Genomic DNA, 24,008 nt, shown 5'->3' with positions numbered 1-24,008 from the left:
ACCACAGCAGATCTTTCACAGTCCCCTCCGAGATCTAGACCATGTCGGAGAGATTACACTGATGCTGTGCCCACTGGAACTTAAGTCCCATTGAAGAGCCCGCATATGCCATCTGGCATGTGTCACTAGCAGGATGCAGGACGCCATGAGGCCCTGCAGCCTCTGAGTTGTTTTCACCGAAAGCCAGGATAGAGGCTGAAACATCAGAATCATAGCATGAATATTCTTGATTTGCTTTTTGGGAGGATAGGTCCGAAACTGCACTGTGTCCAGAACAGCCCCGATTAAACTGAACATCTGATAGGAAGTCAGGTGAGACTTTGGCATGTTTATAGTGAACCTCAATGTATGCAGGAGGTTCGCCTTAGTCTGAAGGTGGGAGACAACTTTCTGGGGCGTGTCTGCCTTCAACAGCCAGTCATCGAGATAGGGGAAGACCGAAACCCCTAACCTGCGCAGATAAGCTGCAACCACCGCCATCACTTTCGTGAACACCCGAGGGGTGCTGGTAAGGCCCAAAGGGATCACAGTAAATTGAAAGTGCTCGTGATCTACTGTGAATCGTAGACAGTACCCGTGGGCAGGCAGGATGGGACTATGGAAACAAGCACCCTGTAAGTATAACGCTACCATCCAGTCTCCTGGGTCTAAGGCAGACAAGACATGAGCCAGAGTGAGCATTTTGAACTTCTTCTTGCAGAACAGAATGAGGGCCCGAAGGACATAAGTCTTTGCCTTTTTTGGGCACCAGAAAGTAGCAGGAATAACAACTACAACCTACTTCTGGCACAGGGACCCTCTCTATGGCACCTTTGGCGAAGAGAGCCGTGACTTTCTAGCAGAGAATTGCCAGATGATCGTCTGGTAAGGGGCCGTAAGATGGAGGCATGGCCGGTGGGGATTACCCCCTTTGTATGATATGCAAAACCCACCTGTCTGTCGTGATGGTCTCCTAGTGGGGCAGGTGAATGCGAATCCTGCCACCAACTGGTATATGAGGGTGGGTACGGACTAGGAAGGTTTGGAGGCTGCACCAGGGTGAAGTGGGCAAACCTGTGTTTTCCTGTCCCATGGGCCTGCAGGATTCTACATCCCCGGTGGCTGTAAAAGTGACCCAACAGGAAGCCCATTCCGTTGCCACGAAAGGGGCAAAATATGGACTGTTGGTGGTGAGGTGAAACAGAGAGGCCAAGGGATCGAGCCATAGCCCGGCACTCAAACCTCTCATGCGCTGAGTCCGCCTTGTCCCCAAAGAGACAGGTGCCATCAAAGGGCATGTCCATGAGGGTCTGTTGGACATTTCCGGGAAAAACAGATGCCCTTAACCAGGCATGGCTCCTCAAGGCCACCGTCAACGCATCCCATTTACCTGTAGAATTGGTTGTGTCCATTTCACAGGGAATGGTGAACTTAGCTGCATCTCTCCCATCAGCAAAGGCTTGGGAGATGTTAGCCCGGGTCTTCTCCAGGATCTGCGGCAGAACTTGCACGACCGTATCCCACAAGCAGTGGTTTAAGCAGCACAAAAGGCATGCAGTGCTCACCGACCGCAACGCCAGACTGGAGGAAGAAAACCTCATCTTCTTACCAAGTTGGTCTTTGATTCTCTATCCGGGGGAGTGGAAAGTAATGCACCAGATCACAATGATGCCTGGATGAAAAGGCTCTCAGGTGAGGGGTGTTGGGCCAGGAATTTAGGGTCGTTTGGAGCAGGCTGATGGGGGCGAGCAATTCTACTGTTTACAGGAGCCCATGTTCTGGGTCTGGACCAAGTACCCGGAAGGACATCAATGAGGGCTTCATTGAAGGGGAGGCTCGGCGGTAGAAGCCCCAGCTTGAAGCACCTCCGTCAGGAGATTCGTCCTGACCGCTACAGTGGACAGCTCCATGTCAATGACCTCAGCCACCCTACTGACCACAACAGAATAAGAGGTTCCCTCCGCCGTAGCCACGGTAGGAGGAGAATGCATGCCAGCATCTGGAGAAGTATCTAGACCATTAGCTTCACCCTATTCCTGTGCCCAGTCCAAATCAGGGTTATCTAGCTGGTATTCTAAAGGGTCCAGCGTCCCCTCCTATCCTTCCTTGTATTTGTACCCATAGTAATAAGGGTCCAAACCCAATCTGGGGTGAGAACCACATCGAAGTCAGAAGCAGCGTCGGCAGGCACCGTTCTTTCTCCGGGTCATCGTGGGTAAGAATTGGGTCAACGTCGATCGTGTGCACCACCAACGTCAGAAGATTGAGGTAGTATGCCTAGGCTCTTTTTGCATCCAGACGGTGGAGTCTCTCCTCTTCGTGAGAAGAATGTGGGAGTGAATAAAAAGGGAAAGTGATGGATTGGGCTTCATGAATGGGCGTGACCACTTTGTGAAGGAATGAGGCCCTCGTATGGAGCCCCACCTTGTCAGGGAAAACAGACAACAATGGGGGTTTAGAAGAAAGAGCCTGAAGCTCACTCACCCAGCGAGCACAGATCACGGCAACCAGAAGAGCAAGTTACTTACCTTTGGTAATGCTTTTTCTGGTGGATACATTAGCTACCTGTGGATTCCCCACCTAATGAATTCTCCCCATGCGCAGCATTAGACGGAAACTTCTCTCTCTAGCTATGCACGTCAGGCGAGGACATCACAATTGCACGACTCCACGCGGCTCCGCTTGACGTTATCGTGGCAATAAGAGGTCCTCGCCGTCGTGCTGACGTCAGTTCATGCAATTTTTTAGGTGCCTTTGAAACATATAAAGAACATCGACAATCTACACCCTTTAAGATTAACAAGAATAAACTTTATAGATAATCTTCATCTAAAAACTTTTGCACAGTTCTTTAAATAAGGGCACATACCAACATGAATGGTTTGCAAACTTGAAATTAACTTGAATGTGAACTAAAAACATATATACATATGTAGAAACATTGAAACTGAAGTGCACACCCAAGCCGATCCTGGTATGACCAGACAGACAACGGGGAGGCGGGAGGGACCGTGAGGAATCCACAGGTAGCTAATATATCCACCAGAAAAAGCGTTACCGAAGGTAAGTAACTTGCTCTTCTGATGGATACAACTACCTTTGGATTCCTCACCTAATGAATAGAGTCCCAAAGCAGTACCACCTCGGAGGGTGTCCGTCTGGTCAAACCAGGAAATCCTGCAGCACCGACCGCGCAAAATTGCCATCCATTATCACCTCTGCATCCAAACAATAATGCTTCACAAAGGTGTAGAGGGAAGACCAAGTCACAGCCTTGCAGATGTCCACCATCGGAACACCTCTGGCCAAAGCCGATGAGGTTGACTTGGCCCTGGTGGAATGAGCCCTGATCCCCTCAGGAGGATCCTTCTTTGCCAATGAGTAACATATTTTAATACAAAGAACGGCCCACCTGGAGATCGCTCTCTTGTGGACGGCCTTCCCCTTCCTCACGTATCCAATAAAGAGTTGTTCATCCAACCGGAACTCTCTCGTCCTGTCGACATAAAAACTGAGAGCCCTCTTAGGGTCCAGACGATGGAGTCTTTCCTCCTCCTTAGATGGATGCGGAGGAGGGTAGAACGTCAAGAGAGTTATTGATTGTCCCAAGTGAAATGGAGACACCACCTTGGGGAGGAAAGCCACCCTGGTCCTCAAAACCACCTAATCCTTATAAAAAGTGGTGAAAGGCGGGTGAGCAGAAAGAGCCTGCAGTTTGCTAACACGTCTAGCCGAAGTGATGGCCACCGTTTTGAAAAACAAATATCCTAATGGGCAGCAAGGAAGTCAACACCAAATTCAAGTCCCACTGCAGCATAATAAAAGGCCTGGGAGGAAATTTATTAGTAAGCCCCCTCAAAAATCGAACAACCAAAGGAGATCTGAATAGGGAGGGCTGATCTGGAAGATATAAAAAAAGTCGAAAGGGCCGAAAGATAGCCCTTAACCGTGGGCAAAGCACACCCACGCTGAGCCAATGACAACGCGAACAACAAAACATCAGAAAGATGGGCACTTAAGGGATACATTTTCTTCTCCCCACACCAACAAACAAAATTAGCCCACCTACTTGCATAGACCAACTTGGTGGAGTGTCGTCTGGCTGATAAAAGAACCTCCACCACCTTCGGTGGGAGAGAAAAGGAACTCCGGTTGCCCCGTTCGAGCGCCAGGCATGAAGCTGCATGCTTTGGAGGTGGTGTGTCGAACCTGCCCCTGCGAAAGGAGGTCTGCCCTGAGAGGGAGACGGAGCGGAGGGTACAGTGAGTCGGAGAATGTCTGCATACCACACCCTTCATGGGCAATCCAGAGCTTTCAGAATGACTTGGGCCCGGTCTTGCCGAATCTTCCTCAAAACCCGAGGAATCAAGGGTATGGGAGGAAACGCGTAAAGCAACTGGTCGCACCAGGACATCTGAAACGCGCCCCCCAACGCTCCTTGCATCGGATACTGGAGGCTGCATAACGACTGACAATGCGCATTCTCGAGTGGCAAAGAGGTCTATTCAGGGGAAAACCCCCCATCCGAAAGATGTAAAGAACTAGATCCGGATGCAGACACCACTCGTGGATGTCCGAGAAGAAGCGACTGAGCTTGTCCGCATGTACGTTTAGGACCCCGGCCAAATGGTTTGCCACTACACAAAGCTGATGGTCCCGCACCCGGGACCAGAGTCGCAGAGCCTCTCTGCAAAGAAGGTACGACCCTACACCACCCCTGTTTGTTGATATACCAAATCGCAGTTGTGTTGTCCATCAGAATCTGAACTGACTGACCGCAAAGGGAAGGGAGGAAGGCCTTGAGGGCCAAACAAATCGCCTGCAGTTCCAGCAGATTAATATGAAACCTCGGCTCTACTGGAGACCAACGACCCTTGATCTCCAGATCCTCCAGATGAGCTCCCCACCCTACGGTGGAGGCATCCGTTATCACCGTGGCCACCAGAGTTGGCTGCGAGAACGGCTTCTCTTGAGAAAGGTTGCCTTCCACAGCCCACCATCGGAGATCCGCTGCAGTGTCTCTGGAGACCCTTATCGATTCCCCGAGATCTCCTCTGTGCTGAAGCCACTGCTTGCGGAGGCACCACTGAAGAGCCCTCATATGCCAGTGTGCATGCGTGACCAACAGAATGCAAGAAGCGAACAGACCGAGCAAACAAAGGACCTTGAGGACCGGAACTACTGCTCCTTCTTGAAACATTGGAACCAGCGCCTGAATGTCCCGTATCCGCTGTGGCGGAGGAAATGCTCGATTCAATGTTGTGTCCAGTACTGCCCCTATGAACAGGAGACGTCGAGAGGGCTCTAGGTGAGACTTGGGCACATTTATTGAAAAACCCAGACTGCACAACAACTGGGTTGTCAGCTGCAGATGACGCAGCACAAGCCCCGGAGACTCAGCTTTGATCAACCAATCGTCCAGGTAAGGGAATACTGCTACTCCCTTTCTCCTGAGGTGTGCTGCAACAACTGCAATCACCTTCGTGAAGACCCGTGGTGCGGAAGTAAGACCAAAAGGAAGGACCACAAACTGGTAGTGCTGCGATCCTACCACAAACCGGAGATACTTCCTGTGCGACTTGAGAATGGGAATGTGAAAATAAGCATCCTGCAAGCCGACCGACACCATCCAATCCTCCTTGTCCAACACCAAAAGCACCTGTGATAGAGTCAGCATTTTTAATTTCTCCTGTTTGAGGAACCAATTCAAAATCCTCAGGTCCAAAATAGGCCTCAGATGACCATCCTTCTTGGGGATCAGGAAGTACCTGGAATAACACCCCTGACCCCTTTCTTACTCTGGAACCAACTCCACTGCACCTTTCAATAATAGGGAGAGAACCTCCTGTTGTAACAGCAAGAGATGATCTTCAGAACAAAAAGGAAAGACGGGGAGGGAAGTGAGGCGGAATCTCCCGAAAAGGAAGGGCGTAACCTCTTCTCACCAAACTGATGAAGTCTGTTGTTATGGACTCCCATATGGGAAGAAAGAGTGAAAGCCTCCCCCCTACCGGAGAGGTATAAGAAACAATGGTGAGAGGACTAGGGCTTCTTTCCTTGAGGTAACCCTCCAGCGGAAGAGGAAGGGTGCTGCTGTTGGGTGGCACCTCTTGTGCCGACTCTACCCCATACCCTGTATGAGTGATAAGGGAGGCTGGAGGACTGCTGCGATCTCCCACGAAAGGAAGAACCTCTTCCAAAAACATGCAGCCGTCTAAGAGATCGAAATGGGGTAGCAGCAGCCTGCAGACCCAAAGATCTAGCTGTGGCCCTACATTCTTTAAAGCGCTCTAGCGAAGAGTCCGCTTTTGAACCAAACAGTTTTGCCCCATCAAAGGGCAGATCCAGCAACATAGACTGGACGTCAGTCGAAAATCCGCAAGTGATTAACCACGCATGCCATCTGGAGGCAACGGAAGTCCCCATGGCTCTTGCAATAGAGTCCGTGGTATCCAGCCCTGTCTGAATAACCTGTGTAGCCGCCACCCGAGCGTCCGAAAGAAGACTACACAAGTCCTGGCACATGTCCGGAAGTACAGTCTTCGTCGCATCCATTATGGCATGGCTATACCTGCCCAGAATACATGTTGCATTGGCAATTTTAGAGCCATGCTGCAAAAAGAAAACACCTTCCTGGCCGATTGGTCCATCCATTTGGATTCCCGGTCCGAGGGTACTCCCGGAAACGAACCAGGGGCCGACCTCGAAGAGCAGGATGCTTGCACCACCAAGCTCTCTGGTGAAGGGTGTTTGGATAAAAACTCCGGGTCCCCAGGCGCAGATCTATAATGCCTGGCCACCGACCTACTATCAGCCAAAGAAAAAAACAGGCTTCTTCGAAACCTCTTCGATCGGATCCATCAGGGCTTCATTAAATGGTAAAAGAGGATCCACCACGGCTGTAGCAGAATGCAAATCCTCAGTCGAAAGGTTGGTCTTCACCTGCGCCGTCGGTAAAGGAAGATCCAGAAATGCTGCGGCCTTCCTAATAAGATTGGTAAGAGGCTGCCTCCTCTGTATATTCATCAGGGGAGGCCAGATCATATTTGTGAGGTATCAAGACCACTTGCTGTGTCCAACCCAGGGAAATCACCCTGGGGGTCAGTGACCTCCCCTTCTTCGAGGAATTGCTGCTGATATTCCCTCTCCTCTAAAAGTCTAAGTCATGGAGCAGAGCAATGTCGGTGAATGGCGGCGGGAAGGCGTCATGACAGGTTCTCCGGATCCACCGACGCCGCAGATGGATCCATCAGCGCCATGGAGAAGGCACCCGCATCCGATGCCGACATCCGACCCCATCACCTCCAACACCAGCATCAAAGGTCTCTCCCTCGACGTCGAGGGCTGCACTGTCGGCAGAGGGGCCTGACTTGAATCTCCAGCAAAACAAAATGGTATAAACGGCGTCGGTTTATATGGAGCTGGAACGAGATTGAAAGCCAGGGGACCAGTGGGGCCAGCCGGCGCACCACCTCCCGGAGCCATATTTTGAAAAATCTGGAACATGGCATTAAGGATTGCCGCAGGATCCGTACCCGGAGCCGGGAACGAAGGATAAGCCTGTGGAGCCGGTGCCGGGCTGGACTCTTCAGGTTCAGGATGCACCGGCGAAGCCAGATGACTGAGGATCCACAACTTCAAAGACTGACCAGGGACGTTTGCGGCGTCGCAGGTTGAGGGGGACACAGTCGGACTCACTTCCCAAGACCTTTGGTGCCAGGACGATGGAGACCTCGACCGACTTCTGGACTGACGTCGGGAGTCACGATGACGTCACTTCTTATGGGATGACTTTCCAGAAGAGGACCGATGGTGCCGCTTCCTCTCCTTCTTGGACCTTGCCAAGAAAAGCTGCCTTGCGTTCCTTCAATGCCTTCGTATTCATCTTTTGGCAGGATCCGCATTCTTGGAAGTCGTGATCGGAACTGAGGCACCAAAGACAATCGTTGTGCGGATCAGTCACAGACATGCAACCTGCAAGGCTTGAACCCCGACTTTTTCGGAGCCGACATCCTGGAAATACACAAAGTATACCTTCCGAAGAGCTAATGATACAGGTAACAGAAAAGTAACCGTTATCGGAGGCACGGAAAAAAGTGAACTGACGTCAGCACGGCGGCGAGGACCTCTTATTGCCACGATGACATCACGCGGAGCCGGGCAATTGTGATGTCCTCGCCGACGTGCAGAGCTAGAGAGAAGTTTCCGTTGAATGCTGCGCATGGGGAGAATTCATTAGGTGAGGAATCCACAGGTAGTTGTATCCATCAGAAATGCAGTTTTACGAATAAGGAGCCGCACAGAACAGCTGTGTAATGGCTCAAAGGAAGCACATATCAGCTAAGTAAGAACAACATTAAGGTCTTACTGAGGCGTGATAAAGTGGGGGGGGTTTACAAATGGGTAAGACCATTAAGTAATCTACCCACAAGAGGAGACTTAAAAAGAGAATGTTTGTCCGCCAACATTAGGGAGGCTGAGAGCCGCCAAGTAACCTTTAAACAGTGCCAATGCAGAGCCCTACTGGGTGAAAGATATGATGAACCAAAGAACTGCAGAGAAAGAAGCGGGGGTGGGGGGAGGGGGTCGGTGGAGGAAATCAAGAGACTTGTTTCTACACCATGACACAAATTGATGCCGACAAGCGTATACCATTTTGGTGGAGGGACTCCTGGTTGCCAAGTTAAACTCACAGACTTCGTGTGGAAGGTCAAAAGCCGTCAACTGCCGCCGCTCTATCGCCACATGGAAGGCGAAGATTGGACAGCTTCAGATGGAGAACCATCCCCTGCTGCTGCACAAGAAGTGCCTCCCTAATTTGCAGTCTGACTGGAAGATCGGTGGCCATGCTCAATAGCTCTGGATACCGTACTCTCCGTGCCCAGTCTGGAGCCACAAAGATTACTTGGGCCAGAAGTGGTATTGGCAGGAAGGCGTAAAGGAAGCCAGAGATCCACTCAAGACTAAAAGTGTTGCAGAGCGAGTGCAGTCATGAAAACTTCAACATGCAAAACAGCTGACATTGAGTGCTCTCTACAGAGCCGAACAGATAACCAAGGCTCTCCCCATTTGTGAAAGAGACCATGCACCTTTTTTAGATGTAGACGCCATTCTAGATCGACTGACTCAATGACTGCATTTGTCTGCTCTGACGCTTGGGGATCACACCAGATGTTGAACCACCAGTGATATGCCCTGATGTGCCAGCCATGTCCAGAATCACAGAGCCTCTTTATAAAGGGTCCAGGACCCTACTCCACCCTGTTTGTTGCAGTACCACATGCAAGTAGTGCTGTCTGTGAACACTTGCACTACTTTCCCTTTGAGAGAGGGAAGGATTTCAATGCAAGCGTGATTCCCTGGAGCTCCAGAAGGTTGATGTTGGGCCCAGAATCCGCATGAGACCAGAGGCCTATGATCTACGCCTCTCCTATGTGGCCGCCCAATCCCAGTAGTGAGGCATCTGGTTGGGGAAGCAAGAGATCCAGATTCCAAAGCCACCACAGCAGATCTTTCACAGTCCCCTCCGAGATCTAGACCATGTCGGAGAGATTACACTGATGCTGTGCCCACTGGAACTTAAGTCCCATTGAAGAGCCCGCATATGCCATCTGGCATGTGTCACTAGCAGGATGCAGGACGCCATGAGGCCCTGCAGCCTCTGAGTTGTTTTCACCGAAAGCCAGGATAGAGGCTGAAACATCAGAATCATAGCATGAATATTCTTGATTTGCTTTTTGGGAGGATAGGTCCGAAACTGCACTGTGTCCAGAACAGCCCCGATTAAACTGAACATCTGATAGGAAGTCAGGTGAGACTTTGGCATGTTTATAGTGAACCTCAATGTATGCAGGAGGTTCGCCTTAGTCTGAAGGTGGGAGACAACTTTCTGGGGCGTGTCTGCCTTCAACAGCCAGTCATCGAGATAGGGGAAGACCGAAACCCCTAACCTGCGCAGATAAGCTGCAACCACCGCCATCACTTTCGTGAACACCCGAGGGGTGCTGGTAAGGCCCAAAGGGATCACAGTAAATTGAAAGTGCTCGTGATCTACTGTGAATCGTAGACAGTACCCGTGGGCAGGCAGGATGGGACTATGGAAACAAGCACCCTGTAAGTATAACGCTACCATCCAGTCTCCTGGGTCTAAGGCAGACAAGACATGAGCCAGAGTGAGCATTTTGAACTTCTTCTTGCAGAACAGAATGAGGGCCCGAAGGACATAAGTCTTTGCCTTTTTTGGGCACCAGAAAGTAGCAGGAATAACAACTACAACCTACTTCTGGCACAGGGACCCTCTCTATGGCACCTTTGGCGAAGAGAGCCGTGACTTTCTAGCAGAGAATTGCCAGATGATCGTCTGGTAAGGGGCCGTAAGATGGAGGCATGGCCGGTGGGGATTACCCCCTTTGTATGATATGCAAAACCCACCTGTCTGTCGTGATGGTCTCCTAGTGGGGCAGGTGAATGCGAATCCTGCCACCAACTGGTATATGAGGGTGGGTACGGACTAGGAAGGTTTGGAGGCTGCACCAGGGTGAAGTGGGCAAACCTGTGTTTTCCTGTCCCATGGGCCTGCAGGATTCTACATCCCCGGTGGCTGTAAAAGTGACCCAACAGGAAGCCCATTCCGTTGCCACGAAAGGGGCAAAATATGGACTGTTGGTGGTGAGGTGAAACAGAGAGGCCAAGGGATCGAGCCATAGCCCGGCACTCAAACCTCTCATGCGCTGAGTCCGCCTTGTCCCCAAAGAGACAGGTGCCATCAAAGGGCATGTCCATGAGGGTCTGTTGGACATTTCCGGGAAAAACAGATGCCCTTAACCAGGCATGGCTCCTCAAGGCCACCGTCAACGCATCCCATTTACCTGTAGAATTGGTTGTGTCCATTTCACAGGGAATGGTGAACTTAGCTGCATCTCTCCCATCAGCAAAGGCTTGGGAGATGTTAGCCCGGGTCTTCTCCAGGATCTGCGGCAGAACTTGCACGACCGTATCCCACAAGCAGTGGTTTAAGCAGCACAAAAGGCATGCAGTGCTCACCGACCGCAACGCCAGACTGGAGGAAGAAAACCTCATCTTCTTACCAAGTTGGTCTTTGATTCTCTATCCGGGGGAGTGGAAAGTAATGCACCAGATCACAATGATGCCTGGATGAAAAGGCTCTCAGGTGAGGGGTGTTGGGCCAGGAATTTAGGGTCGTTTGGAGCAGGCTGATGGGGGCGAGCAATTCTACTGTTTACAGGAGCCCATGTTCTGGGTCTGGACCAAGTACCCGGAAGGACATCAATGAGGGCTTCATTGAAGGGGAGGCTCGGCGGTAGAAGCCCCAGCTTGAAGCACCTCCGTCAGGAGATTCGTCCTGACCGCTACAGTGGACAGCTCCATGTCAATGACCTCAGCCACCCTACTGACCACAACAGAATAAGAGGTTCCCTCCGCCGTAGCCACGGTAGGAGGAGAATGCATGCCAGCATCTGGAGAAGTATCTAGACCATTAGCTTCACCCTATTCCTGTGCCCAGTCCAAATCAGGGTTATCTAGCTGGTATTCTAAAGGGTCCAGCGTCCCCTCCTATCCTTCCTTGTATTTGTACCCATAGTAATAAGGGTCCAAACCCAATCTGGGGTGAGAACCACATCGAAGTCAGAAGCAGCGTCGGCAGGCACCGTTCTTTCTCCGGGTCATCGTGGGTAAGAATTGGGTCAACGTCGATCGTGTGCACCACCAACGTCAGAAGCACTGATGACCTAGCTGGTGTCGGGGAAGGTCGCGATGGCACGACCAGGGTCAGCAAGGATCCGGAGGGACCACTGGGGGCAGAGGCCAAAGACGCTGGCGTGGAACCAAAAGGGCCCTCATATGAACCCCTAGGCCTCGAAGGTGCCACAGAAGGGTCAGAATGACCAAATATGAGGCGCATGGCCTCAAAACTCCTTGAGTTGGCAAGGGTCGCCCTGGCTCACGGAAGATTGGGGAGGTGCGGAGCACAGCAAGGACACTCCTCCCACGTCGCATCGGCTGAGCGATGCGGTGAAGTTGGAAAACGCCTGGCCTTCTTTGACGACTTCTTTCTCTGACCTGAATGACACGAATATTATGATGATGAGTGGTGGTGACTTCGCGAACAGTCTCAAGACACTCCTCATGAGTGACACCATGAACGATGCAGAGTCGAGCGTCGGGCCTTCATGAGCTTTAGGGACCGCTCCCTCAAAGCCTTTGGGTGCATGGCCTGGCACTCAAAGCACAACTTCGGGTTGCACTACAAACACAAACGGACCGGATGCCGATCTGTCCCCAACATCATATGGTGACAGGCCTCGCAAGGCTTGAACCCGTTCTTCGGGGACATCATGATGCGCCAAGGGTCAACGCAAAAAAGACAAAAGGGTCCAATACACTTAAAAAATTAACAGGGTATCTCTTCTCCACATCAGCGTGTGGCACAGAAAAGAACGGACGTCACTACGCCGATTTCCTCAAGTAGTGGAACTAAAATGTTGTGGATGATTGCATGGCAAAGTAGTGGCTTATGGAAGGTAGGTATCCATACACAGACTTTTGAAAGGTTTCTCTAATGGAAGGTAAACCTCAGTCAATTTCGAAGTACTTAACTTTTGTATGATACAACAAGATACAAGTAGGAAAATACAGGTCTGGTTGAGATGGGAACTGGGGGCAGCAAACAACACTCTACAGCCTTTTCCCCTGCTTAGGTCAGACTTTAGAATGACAACATGGTTGAGCCTTTTTTGGGCATTTCAGGTATGAAATCACAAAGTGTCATTTTCACCCTTGCTACGTTCTCCAGAACATATGAAGTGGAGGCTGCCGCTTCTGTAACAGTAAGACTTTCAATGACAGGCAAAAGAAAGTGAAGGAAAAACACAAGACTTCATGTGGTTGTCTGATGAGGAACAAAATACGCAATGTACTTTACCCTCTGGATTTGGAGGATAAACAATTTCTAGTACCAAGAAGTTTTATGACTCACATTGTATGGATGAAAAAACTGGTTCTTATCCAGTCAGCCCAATGAAATCAGGTGATCAGAAGATGAGCTGGAATCCAAAGGCACCTAACAGTGAGCTGTAGCCTCGGAGTTCTGAGCAGTATCCACCAACTGATAGGGAGTAAGAACCGCAAGTCCTTAGGATTCACAAAACCTATCGGTCCTTGAGGTGGGCAGAAGACTTTAGTAGGAGTGTGAACCTCTGGGGCCATGTGTAGGAAGTTGGCTCTGTGTATACTATTTCAAAGTATGAAATAGTCTGCACAAATTCCTAGGTTTCCCCTTACAGGTAAGATGGTGGCAAAATCTGATAATACTAATGCACTATTTGTGGTAGTGTGGTGGAGCAGTAGGCTTATCAGAGAGTAGTGTTAAGCATTTGTTGTACACACACAGGCAATAAATGAGGAACAAAGACTTACTCCAGTCCAATAGGTTTTTATATTGAAAAATATTTTCTTATTTTATTTTAAGAACCACAGGTTCAAGATTTACAGTTAACACTTTAAATGTAAGGTACTTCACTTAGATACTTTAGGAACTTTGAATAAAAGCACTATCATATACAGTGTTTGTAAAAATGGCAATAAGCTATTTTCAAAATGGACAGTGCAAAAATCAACAGTTCCTGGGGGAGGTAAGTAAAGGTTAGATTAGGAGGTAAGTAAAACACTTTCAAGTCTAAGTTCTGGGGCATAGGCAGCCCACTGTTGGGGGTTCAAGGCAACCCCAAAGTTACCACACCAGCAGCTCAGGGCCAGTCAGGTGCAGAGGTCAAAGTGGTGCCCAAAACACATAGGTGCCTATGGAGAACAGGGGTGCTCCGGTTCCAGTCTGCCAGCAATTTAGTACCTGCGTCCTTAGGGGCAGACTGGGGTGGGGGGGGGGGTGGAGGGTGGGCAGGGAGGGAGGATTGGGCGCACAAGTAGGCATACAAAATACACCCTCGGCAGCACAGGGCCAGCCGGGTGCAGTGTGCAAAGCAGGCGTCTGGTTTCAATGGAGGGACCTGGGGGTCACTCTAGTGGTGCAGGCAGGCACAGGGGGTGGTTCTTGGGACAGCCACCACCTGGACAAGGCAGAGGGTCACCTGGGGGTCACTCCTGCGCTGAAGTTTGGTTCCTTCAGGTCCTGGGGGCTGAGGGTGCAGTGTTGGTTCCAGGCGCCGGACCCTTGTTGGAGGTCGCGGTCAGGGGGCGCTTCTGGATTCTCTGCAGCATCGCTGTGGGGGCTCAGGCGAGGGGTCGTCTCTTGTCACTCACTGGCTCGCAGACACCTGGTAGTCCTCCCTGTAGTGTTTGTTCTCTGGATCTTGAGCCGGGGGCGTCGGGTGCAGAGTGTGAAGTCTCACACTTCCGGCGGGAAACGTTGAAGTCTTTGAAAGTTGCATCTTTGTTGCAAAGAAGTAGCTGGTTTTGAATAGGGCCGTTGTTCAAGGGAGTTTCTTGGTCCTTTAGTCCAGGGCAGTCCATTGAGGCTTCAGAGGTTGCTGGTCCCTGATGGATGCGCCACTGGTTGTAGGTTTTCGAAGTTGGAGACAGCCGGTAGGGCTTGGGATAAAGCAGTTGTGGTCGCCAGTCTTCTCTGCAGGCTTGTAGGTCAGCAGTCCTCCTCGTTTCTTCAGGTTGCAGGAATCTGATTCCTGGTATCTGGAGTGCCCCTAAATACTGAATTTAGGGGTGTGTTTTAGGTCTGGGAGGGCAGTAGCTGATGGCTACTGTCCTGGAGGGTGGCTACACCCTCTTTGTGCCTCCTCCCTGTGGGGAGGAGGGCACATCCCTAATCCTATTGCCCCTAATGCCCATTGCTTCACAGCTTGTGTGCTGGTGGGGAGAAAATGACTAAGTCGACATGGCACTCCCCTCAGAGTGCCATGCCTACCTCCCTGCCTGTGGCATAGGTAAGTCACCCCTCTAGCAGGCCTTACAGCCCTAAGGCAGGGTGCACTCTACCACAGGTGAGGGCATAAGTACTATGCCCATACAGTGGCCAAGCAAAACCTTAGACATTGTAAGTGCAGGGTAGCCATAAGAGTATATGGTCTGGGAGTTGGTCAAACATGAACTCCACAGTTCCATAATGGTTACACTGAAATCTGGGAAGTTTGGTATCAAACTTATCAGCACAATAAATGCACAACTGATGCCAGTGTGCAATTATTGTAACATACACCCAGAGGGCATCTTAGAGATGCCCCCTGAATGCCAACCAGAATTCTAGTGGTAGGCGGACTAGTTTTTGCTAGCCTGACACAGACCAGACATGTTGCTGTCCAGACAAAGCCTGTACTGGGTGAAGTGCTTCTCACCTCCCCCTGCAGGAACTGTTAACACTGGAGGTGAGCCTCAAAGGCTCACCCCTTTTGTTACAGCACCACAGGGGCATCCCAACTAGTGGAGATGCCCGCCCTCCGGCCACTGCCCCCTACTTTTGGCGGCAAGGCTGGAGGAGATAATGAGGAAAACAAGGAGGAGCCACCCACCAGTCAGGACAGCCCCTAAGGTGTCCTGAGCTGAGGTGACCCCTGCCTTTAGAAATCCTCCATCTTGAGTTTGGAGGATTCCCCAATAGGATTAGGGATGTGCCCTCCTCCCCTCTGCGAGGAGGCACAAAGAGGGTGTAGCCACCTTCCAGGACAGTAGCCATTGGCTACTGCCCTCCCAGACCTAAACACACCCCCCTAAATTCAGTATTTAGGGGCTCCCCAGAACCTAGGAAACTAGATTACTGCAACCTAAACCAAGAAGGACTGCTGACCTGAAGCCCTGCAGACAAGACGGAGACGACAACTGCGTTCGACCCAGCCCTACCGGCCTGTCGCCTGACTCAAAGAAAACTGCAACAGCGACGCATCCGACAGGGACCAGCGACCTCTGAAGCCTCAGAGGACTGCCCTGAACCTAAGGACCAAGAACCTCCTGTGAACAGGAGCCCTGTTCAAAACCAGCTACTTATTTGCAACAAAGAAACAACTTCCAAAGATAGGACATTTCCTGCCGGAAGTGTGAGACACTACACTCTGCACCAGACGTCCCCGGCTCAAGATGCAGAGAACCAACACCACAGAGAGGACTCCCCGGCGACTGCAAGCCTGTGAGTAGCCAGAGACGCCCCCCTGGGCCCCCACAGTGACCCCTGCAGAGAGAATACAGAGGCTCCCTCTGACCGCGACTGCATGTAACAAGGGACCAGACGCCTGGAACCAACACTGCACGCGCAGCCCCCAGGACCTGAAGGAATCGAACCTCAGTGCAGGAGCGACTCCCAGGTGACCCTCTGCCGAGCCCACCCAGGTGGTGGCTGTCCCGAGAAGCCCCCGCTGTGCCTGCCTGCAACGCTAGAGTGACCCCCCCCCCAGTTCCTCCATTGTTTTCAACCTAAAACCCGATGCCTGCTTTACTCACTGCACCCGGCCAACCCTGTGCCGCTGAGGGTGTACCTTGTGTGCCTTCTCGTGTCCCCCCCCCCGGTGCTCTACAAAACCCCCATGGTCTGCCCCCCCAGAGGACGCGGGTACTTACCTGCTGGCAGACTGGAACCGGAGCACCCGTGTTCCCCATAGACGCCTATGTGTTTTGGATACCTCTTTCCTTTGCACGTGACCAGCCCTGAGCTGCTGGTGTGGTAACTTTGGGGTTGCCTTGAAACCCCAATGGTGGGCTGCCTATGCCCCAAACTTGAGACTTGTAAGTGTCTGTCTTATCTCCAAAACTAACCTTTACTTACCTCCCCCAGGAACTGTTGATTTTTGCACTGTGTCCACTTAAATAGCTTATTGCCATTTCTACAAAGACTGTACATGATATTGTGTTTATTCAAAGTTCCTAAAGTATCTATGTGAAGTACCTTGCATTTAAAGTGTTTGATGTAAATCTTGAACCTGTGGTTCTTAAAATAAACTAAGAAAAGCTATTTTTCAATATAAAAACCTATTGGCCTGGAGTAAGTCTTTGAGTGTGTGTTCCTCATTTATTGCCTGTGTGTGTACAACAAATGCTTAACACTACCCTCTGATAAGCCTACTGCTCGACCACACTACTACAAAATAGAGCATTAGAATTATCTCTTTTTGCCACTATCTTACCTCTAAGGGGAACCCTTGCACTCTGTGCACACTACTTCTCAATTTGAAATAGTATATACAGAGTCAAGGTCCTACATATATGTACTCCCTTAAACATACACTGCAACCTGCCCATGAGGCTACCAAGGGCCTACCTTCGGGGTGCCTGACAAGTAGTAAAAAGGGAAGGTTTAGGCCTGGCAAGTGGGTAAGCTTGCCAAGTCGAATTGGCAGTTTAAAACTGCACACACTAACACTGTAGTGGCAGGTCCGAGCCATGGTTACAGGGCTACTAATGTGCTGCAGGCCCACTAGTAGCATTTGATTTACAGTCCCTGGGCAACTCTAGTGCACTTTACTAGGGACTTACCAGTAAATCAAATATGACACTCATGGATAAACCAAACGGTACAAGCTCTATAGGGAGCACTTGCGCACTGATTAGAAGTGGTGAAGGGCACAGACAATAAACCATCAAAAACGGACCAGAAAAATATTGTAGGAAGGCAGCAAAACGTTTGGGGATAACCCTGCAAAAAGGGCCATTTCCAATATCACACCTGCAGGAGCTGATGGTGAGCCTCAAAGGCTGAAGCCTCTTGTTACAGTGCCATGGGGCACTCCAGCTAGTGGAGTTGTCCGCACACGGACAAAGCCCCACTTTTGGCAGCAAGGTGATCAGGAAAATTATGGAAAGCAGGGAGGAGTGACCCCCCCAAAACTCCCCCCTCCCCCTGCCATCTAAAGCTAGGGCCATCCCTAGGGTGTCCAGAGCGGAGGTTGCTCCCTCCCCCTTCCTGCAGAATCATCCATCTTAGTTTGGAGAACAGAAACCAATAGGGTTAGGTTTGCGTCCCCCTCCCCAAAGGGAGTGGACACAAGAACGGGGTGTAGCCACCCTCTGGGACAGTAGCCATTGGCTACTGCCCTCTGACCCCTGTAACCCCCCTAAATCCAGGATTTAAGGGCTTACCTGAACCCAGCTCATGAGATTCAGGCTGACCTGACAAGAAAGAAGAAGGACTGCTGAGCTGAACCCCCAGCAGAGAAGACGACAACTGACTGCCTCAAAAAACCTGCACAAAAACAGTGAGGCATCCAGCGGGGCCAGCCACCTCGACCAAGTTATAGAAGTCTGTCCTGCACCCAAAAGGACCAAGAACTGCAGTGGACAGTGGCCCTGTCCAAGAAGGAAACATCCAGGGACTCTGGCACACCTCCAGACACGCGAGTCCTGACCACCCTGCACCAGACACCCTACGGCCGGTGACCACGTGGCCCAACCAGCTAAAGAATCATCAGGTGATTGTGAGCAAGTGCCCACCCTGGGTTGACCTTTCGACCCCCCCACAAAGATGCCTGCAGAGGGAAGACCGAGGACCCCGACCCCTGAACGCGAAAGCACTGGATGAATATACCCGCACTGTGAGAGACTGGCACCTTATTGCAGTACACCCCCACATTTTTGCCTGGTTTCCGAATGCAACTTGGACTGGAGTGCACTGGGATCCTGCTAACTAGGTTCCCGGTACCAGTGTTCTTTACATAAAACATTTTAAAAGTGATTGGATACATCTTTAGCTATCACTACAAGTCCCTAGTAAAAAGGTACTTAGGTACCCAGGGCATGCAGTACTTTGGATTAGCCCCTGGTGGCAGTGGCACTGATTGTGACAACCTCAAGGGACATGCATCAAGATGTGCACAGCACTGCCATAGCAGACAGTCTCCTGCTGCAAACCTAAAATACAAACTCTACTTGGCACACTACCTGTGTGCCCGGTCCACCGTACACTGCATTAACTATGGGTAAGACACCCCTATAGCAGGTCTTACAGACCTAAGGCAGGATACTCCATACTATATGTGAGGGCACAGCTGAATGAGCAGTATGTTCCCACCGTGTCCCTGGCAAACCTGGGATATAGTGAGTGAATAGAGCTGCCATTTTAATGTATGTGCTGGACACTGGCCAACACGAGATTCCCAGCAAAATAATGGCTACTCTGAACCCTGGGTTGTTTGGTATCAAACCACTCCGAATGATAAATTCAAACTGGTACCAGTACTGGATTTATAATAAAATGTACCCAGGGAATACCTCAGAGGTGTCCCCTGCAAAAGCCAACTATCCTGGCATATTTTCTGACTGGTTTCATCCAGCCTGCCACACCCACACAGTCCATATACAAACCTTGGTGGAGAGCCCAGTCTCCCTGGTTCGTAAACCAATGCCCTCCCTTGGTGGAGGAGCTAACCACCCACTCCCCCAGGAACGTGCAAAACCCCGGTAGTGAGCTTCAAAGGGCTACAGCCCCTGAAACTCGAGCCTCCAGGCCTGCTGCTAGCATCTGAGGGGTTGCCACTTTGCAAAACACCCACTTTTTGAGTGAGCAAAGGTGGGAAACCACACAAAGATTAGGAGTGGCGGCCTAGCATGCACCACCTTCAAGGTGTTGTCTGCGAAGGGGACCCTCAAATTCAGTTTCCTCCATCTTGAAATGAAGGAAACTAGCCAATCAAGTTTAGGGAAGTCACCCTTCCCAAAGGAAGTGGACACTAAAGTGGGTGGAGCCACCCATAGGTAAGTGTCCCATTGGACATTACCAGGTTTCCCCTAGAACGCCCACTAAATTCTGTATTTATTGGACATCCCTAGAACAAGAAATCAGGTTTCAAAATACAAAGAAGACCTGCACCAAAGAAGATCCAAAGCAAAAGAACTACAGACCTGTTGCACAAGAAAGGGCGCCAAACCCTGCCTGCTGCACCCAGGACCTGCAAATTGCTGCTGTGGAGGAGCTGGACACTGGACCGAGCCCAAGAAACCCAGGTAATATCCAGGCTTAAAGAATCACCCCAGATATCCCTTTTGAGTGGAGGCACCACTCAAAAACCAAGCAAGATCCAATAAGCCAGTGAAGGTCGCTTCACTGGCTGGCCGATATGTCCACAACCGGAATTTGCAGCCGGACCCCACGACACACTAACTACTGTCCCGGACGTGACCTACAAGTGTGCCAAGATTGGTGGCACTGTGCCCTCCAGTGGCCGAGTTACGCCAATTCCCTGGGACAACCTCAAACCAGCTCCCCAAGAGCTGAAAGGATCAGGAGGAAGCTCCTGTAGAGGGACTTTAATAACACCCTGGGACCTACCACCAGAATGCTCACAGTGTCCTGTAAGCAGCCAGAGAGACTCACCTCCAAAAGGACTCAGTTGCGCACAGCTCTGGATCTCACCCGCATCCGGCCGCTCTGCGCCCGCAACAAGGAACCAGCTGTGCTCCACTGATCCCCAAACCCTTGCGACCTCGACAGCCCAAGGGGACCCCCAGAAACCATCTTTTCCAAGTGGCCCCTACAGGTGGCCCTGTGCCAAAAGCGTTTCCTACACTGCTCCCGCTGGAAACGGGAGCCGCAAGAGGCTCTCCGGTTGGTGCAAGGTGGCTACTGACTGCTGCGACCACCCTGCAAAAAAAAAAAAAAAAAAAAAAAAAAACACAAAAGAGACGGGTAACTCAATTGTACGATTTTGAATGGTAACTGTACATTGATTCCAATGATGCGTAATTATGGGCAGAAAGACTAACTTTATTACAACTTTTAAAACTAATATATAAAAAAGTATTTGAAAGATCTTGGTCTTAAAAATTAAATAAAACTGAAGTATTTTTATAAACTCTGGTCTCGAGTTATTTATTGAGTGCATGTGCTGCATGATTGGTTTTGTGAGCACAACAAATGCTTAGTACATCTCCTGGATTAGCCTAACTGCTCGACCAGCTACCTTAAAAATTGTAGCATTAAGTGGTCTAATTTTTGCTCATGGAAACCAAAGTGTGGTCGCCTGGACCCACTGCATAGTGTGCCTAGTTTTGCACACTGCATAGAAGGCCAGCCTCCTACAGATGCCTAAAAGACCACTGCACCCGCAGCCCCCAGAGAACCCGACCTCCAGCACAGGTACATTCCTCCCTGTCTAGCTTAGGGTTTGCTCCAGGGGACCCCCTGGTCCTCACATGCAGCATCTGAGTGACCCCGGGGTCTCCTCACAGAGATCTATTGGAAAACCAATGCCTTGTTTGCATCCTGCACCCAGCTGCCATAGTGCCACTGAGGGTGTGCGTTTGATGCCTCCTTGTGGCCCCAACAGTGCCCCTCTAACCCTCCCCCTCCTGCCCCCAGGTCTGCCCACCAAAGAACAGGTACTTTTCTGCTGGGAGATCTGATTCAGAGTGCACCCTGTCTCCGTAGGAGCCCACTTTAAAATGGCTCAAATTTGACCTCTGCACCCGAACGGCCCAGTGTTGCTGGGAGCTTGGGGTTCACTTGAACCCCCAGCTGTGGACTTCCTAAGCCCCAGAGACTGAAACTTTTAAGTCAAGTACTTACCTCTAAAACTGTGCTTTAGTTTCTTCCCCAAGGATGTGTCCTGAAAATTGCAGTGTCAACATTTAAAATAGCTTTATTGGCATTTATTCAAAACCTGTATGCTATATGAATTCCATTCAAAGTATTATTATTGATATATATGTGAAATAATATCTATTGATGTAATTACATGCAAAGAGAATCTTGTGATTCTAGAAATAAACAAAATTTATTTTTCTATATAAAAACCTACTGGTCTGTAGTTTAGTCATTAAGTGTGTGCTTCTTCTATTGTGTCTGTGTGTAGAACAAATGCATTTGTAGTATCTACTTTAGCCTCTGTGGAACACCTGGAGTCTGTGCATGTCATTTTGATATAGTATATAAAGAGTGAGCTTCCTACAAAGGGGGACTGACTGAGTTGGCGAGGTAGCATGTTCCAGGTCTGTGCTGCGATGTAGGAAAAGGATCTCCCTCTGGCTGCATTGTTACCAATTCTAGGGGTGGCAGCAAGGGCAACTTGTGCAGAGCGGAGTTACCGGTCTCTGTTTGGGTCTGAGAGACTCAGTTGGTGCACGAGTCGCTGAGTCTGAGTGGCTCTGTGAGTGTGCGCATGAGTACCTCAGTGAGTATGAGTGCTTGGGGATTCTCTGAGCAGGTCTGTGTGAGTTCACGAGTGCCTCTGTGGGTGTATTACTGGGTGCATGAGTATGTGAGTATTGTAGGAAGCAGCATATATAGTGAACCAAAACGAGGTACACTGCGCAAAAAGTCAAAGCAATCAGAGGAACAAATTACATCCCAAATGCTCCTTTTTTCGGTAGTGTGGTCAAGCGACTCCTACGGTAAGTGAGACACACACTGAAAGAAATCACACCAATTTATAGTAATAACATGTACTTTTATATAAAGTCTGATATTTTGATTTATTAATTTTTACAGCTTGCAAAACTTGATACAGTGCATTTTTCAGATGTGGTAAAGTTATCCTATGAAGGAAGAACTAGCACTGCATACAGGTATAGTAAAGCGACTTACGTGATCAATCTTCTGGACTTCGGCCACACGGACCATTCACCTCAGGCAGCAGGGTGCATGGGTACAGCTCAGCGTCAAGTGCCCCATGTAAGTCTATGGGGACCGGTTTGGTCACAAAGTTGCTTGAGGGATGGATTGGGAGTCCACATCAGAGGAACCCACGTGGGTTTCGAACCTTGAGACCCTTAGGCACGTAGGGACACCACCGATCCACTTCACCTCAGGCTGTGGGGTGCAGGTGCAGTGGTGTTTTATCGCATCAGGTCTGGTGCTGGAGTTCCTTGTGGTTGTAAGGAGCCCCGCAGAAACAGTCTATAGGCATCGACTTGGGGTTTAGTCCGAACAAGCCAACAAGTGGCCTCAGGTCTCACGAGGCAGAGAGATGTGGGGACAGCCTTGGTCCTCTTCTCCTAGGCCCAGGGCAGACGGGTGCAGAGGTGTCCTGAGACATGGGGTCTTTGTCACTCACTGTTGCTAGGGGTCTGCAGAATCAGGCTGCAAACGCTGTCAGGAAGTCCACATAGGGCAAGCTCTGGGTAGGCTGTGTCTGAACGGCCTGGGGACCATGGTGACACCACTGGACCACTTCAACTCGGGCTAGGCAGCTCAGCTGCAGTGATGTTGCCCAGTGTTGGGTTTTTGGCAGTCAAGGTCCTCATGGTTCTTCCTTGGGTGCCTGCAGATGCAGGGCAGCAGCTCATGTAATCCAAAAGAGTTCTTCTTGGTGATTTGTGAAGCACGGACAGCGCTCCCTGATTTTTGGAACCTGCAGTGGAAGGACAGGTCAGATGCTCCTCAAGGGCCAGGCGCAGCAGGCTTGGCACCACGTCAGTTGTTCTTCTTAGGTCTATGGTTTTGCAGTCTTGTTGCACACTCCTTTTGTGTCATGGAAGAAAGTCAGAGAATCTGTTTAGGAAAGTGCCCTTGTTGGCATGGTTGCTCCCGCCTTTTTATCTGATATTGGTGATAACTTGACAGAGCGTGATGGGATCCTGCTAACCAGGCCACAGCACTAGTGTGCTTTCCCAAAACTGTAGCATTGTGTCCACACAACAGCACACCCTTGGTACACAGTTAAGTCCCTTGTAAAAAGTACCCACGGTACCAAGGGCTCTGTTAACTGGAAAGTCTCCAAGTGCTGCAGCATGACTTATGCCACCCTGGGGACCACTCACCTAGCACATGCACATTGCCATTGCAGCTTGTGCGCGCTGGTGCTGAGAAAAAGGCAAATTCGACATTGCACCTCTCAGTGTGCCACACCACAAACCACTGCCGATGGTATACGTAAGTCAACACTCAAGCAGGCTTTACAGCCCTAAGGGAGGATGCACTATACCATAGGTGAGGGCATACCTGCATGAACAATATGCCCCTAAGTGTCTAAGTCCATTCTTAGACATTGTAAGTCTAGTGGGGCCATATTAAGTATATGGGCTGGGAGTTTCTCATTATGAATTCCACAGATCCATAAACTAAAGTCTAGAATGTTTGGTAGCAAACTTTTCAGCACAATAAACCCAAACTGATGCCAGTGCTG

At 50.4% G+C, this 24,008-nt stretch overlaps 1 long non-coding RNA gene across 1 annotated transcript in view; it reads right to left on the bottom strand.

Annotated features, from left to right (window-relative positions):
• Nucleotides 1-24,008, bottom strand: part of LOC138296143 (uncharacterized) — a 71,336-nt gene that overhangs the window by 18,814 nt on the left and 28,514 nt on the right. The gene's annotated exons all lie outside the window — the stretch shown is intronic.

The sequence above is a fragment of the Pleurodeles waltl genome, chromosome 1_2 (genome assembly GCF_031143425.1).
Source record: "Pleurodeles waltl isolate 20211129_DDA chromosome 1_2, aPleWal1.hap1.20221129, whole genome shotgun sequence".
Taxonomy (NCBI): domain Eukaryota; kingdom Metazoa; phylum Chordata; class Amphibia; order Caudata; family Salamandridae; genus Pleurodeles; species Pleurodeles waltl.
This window is presented reverse-complemented; position numbering and strand designations above follow the sequence as displayed.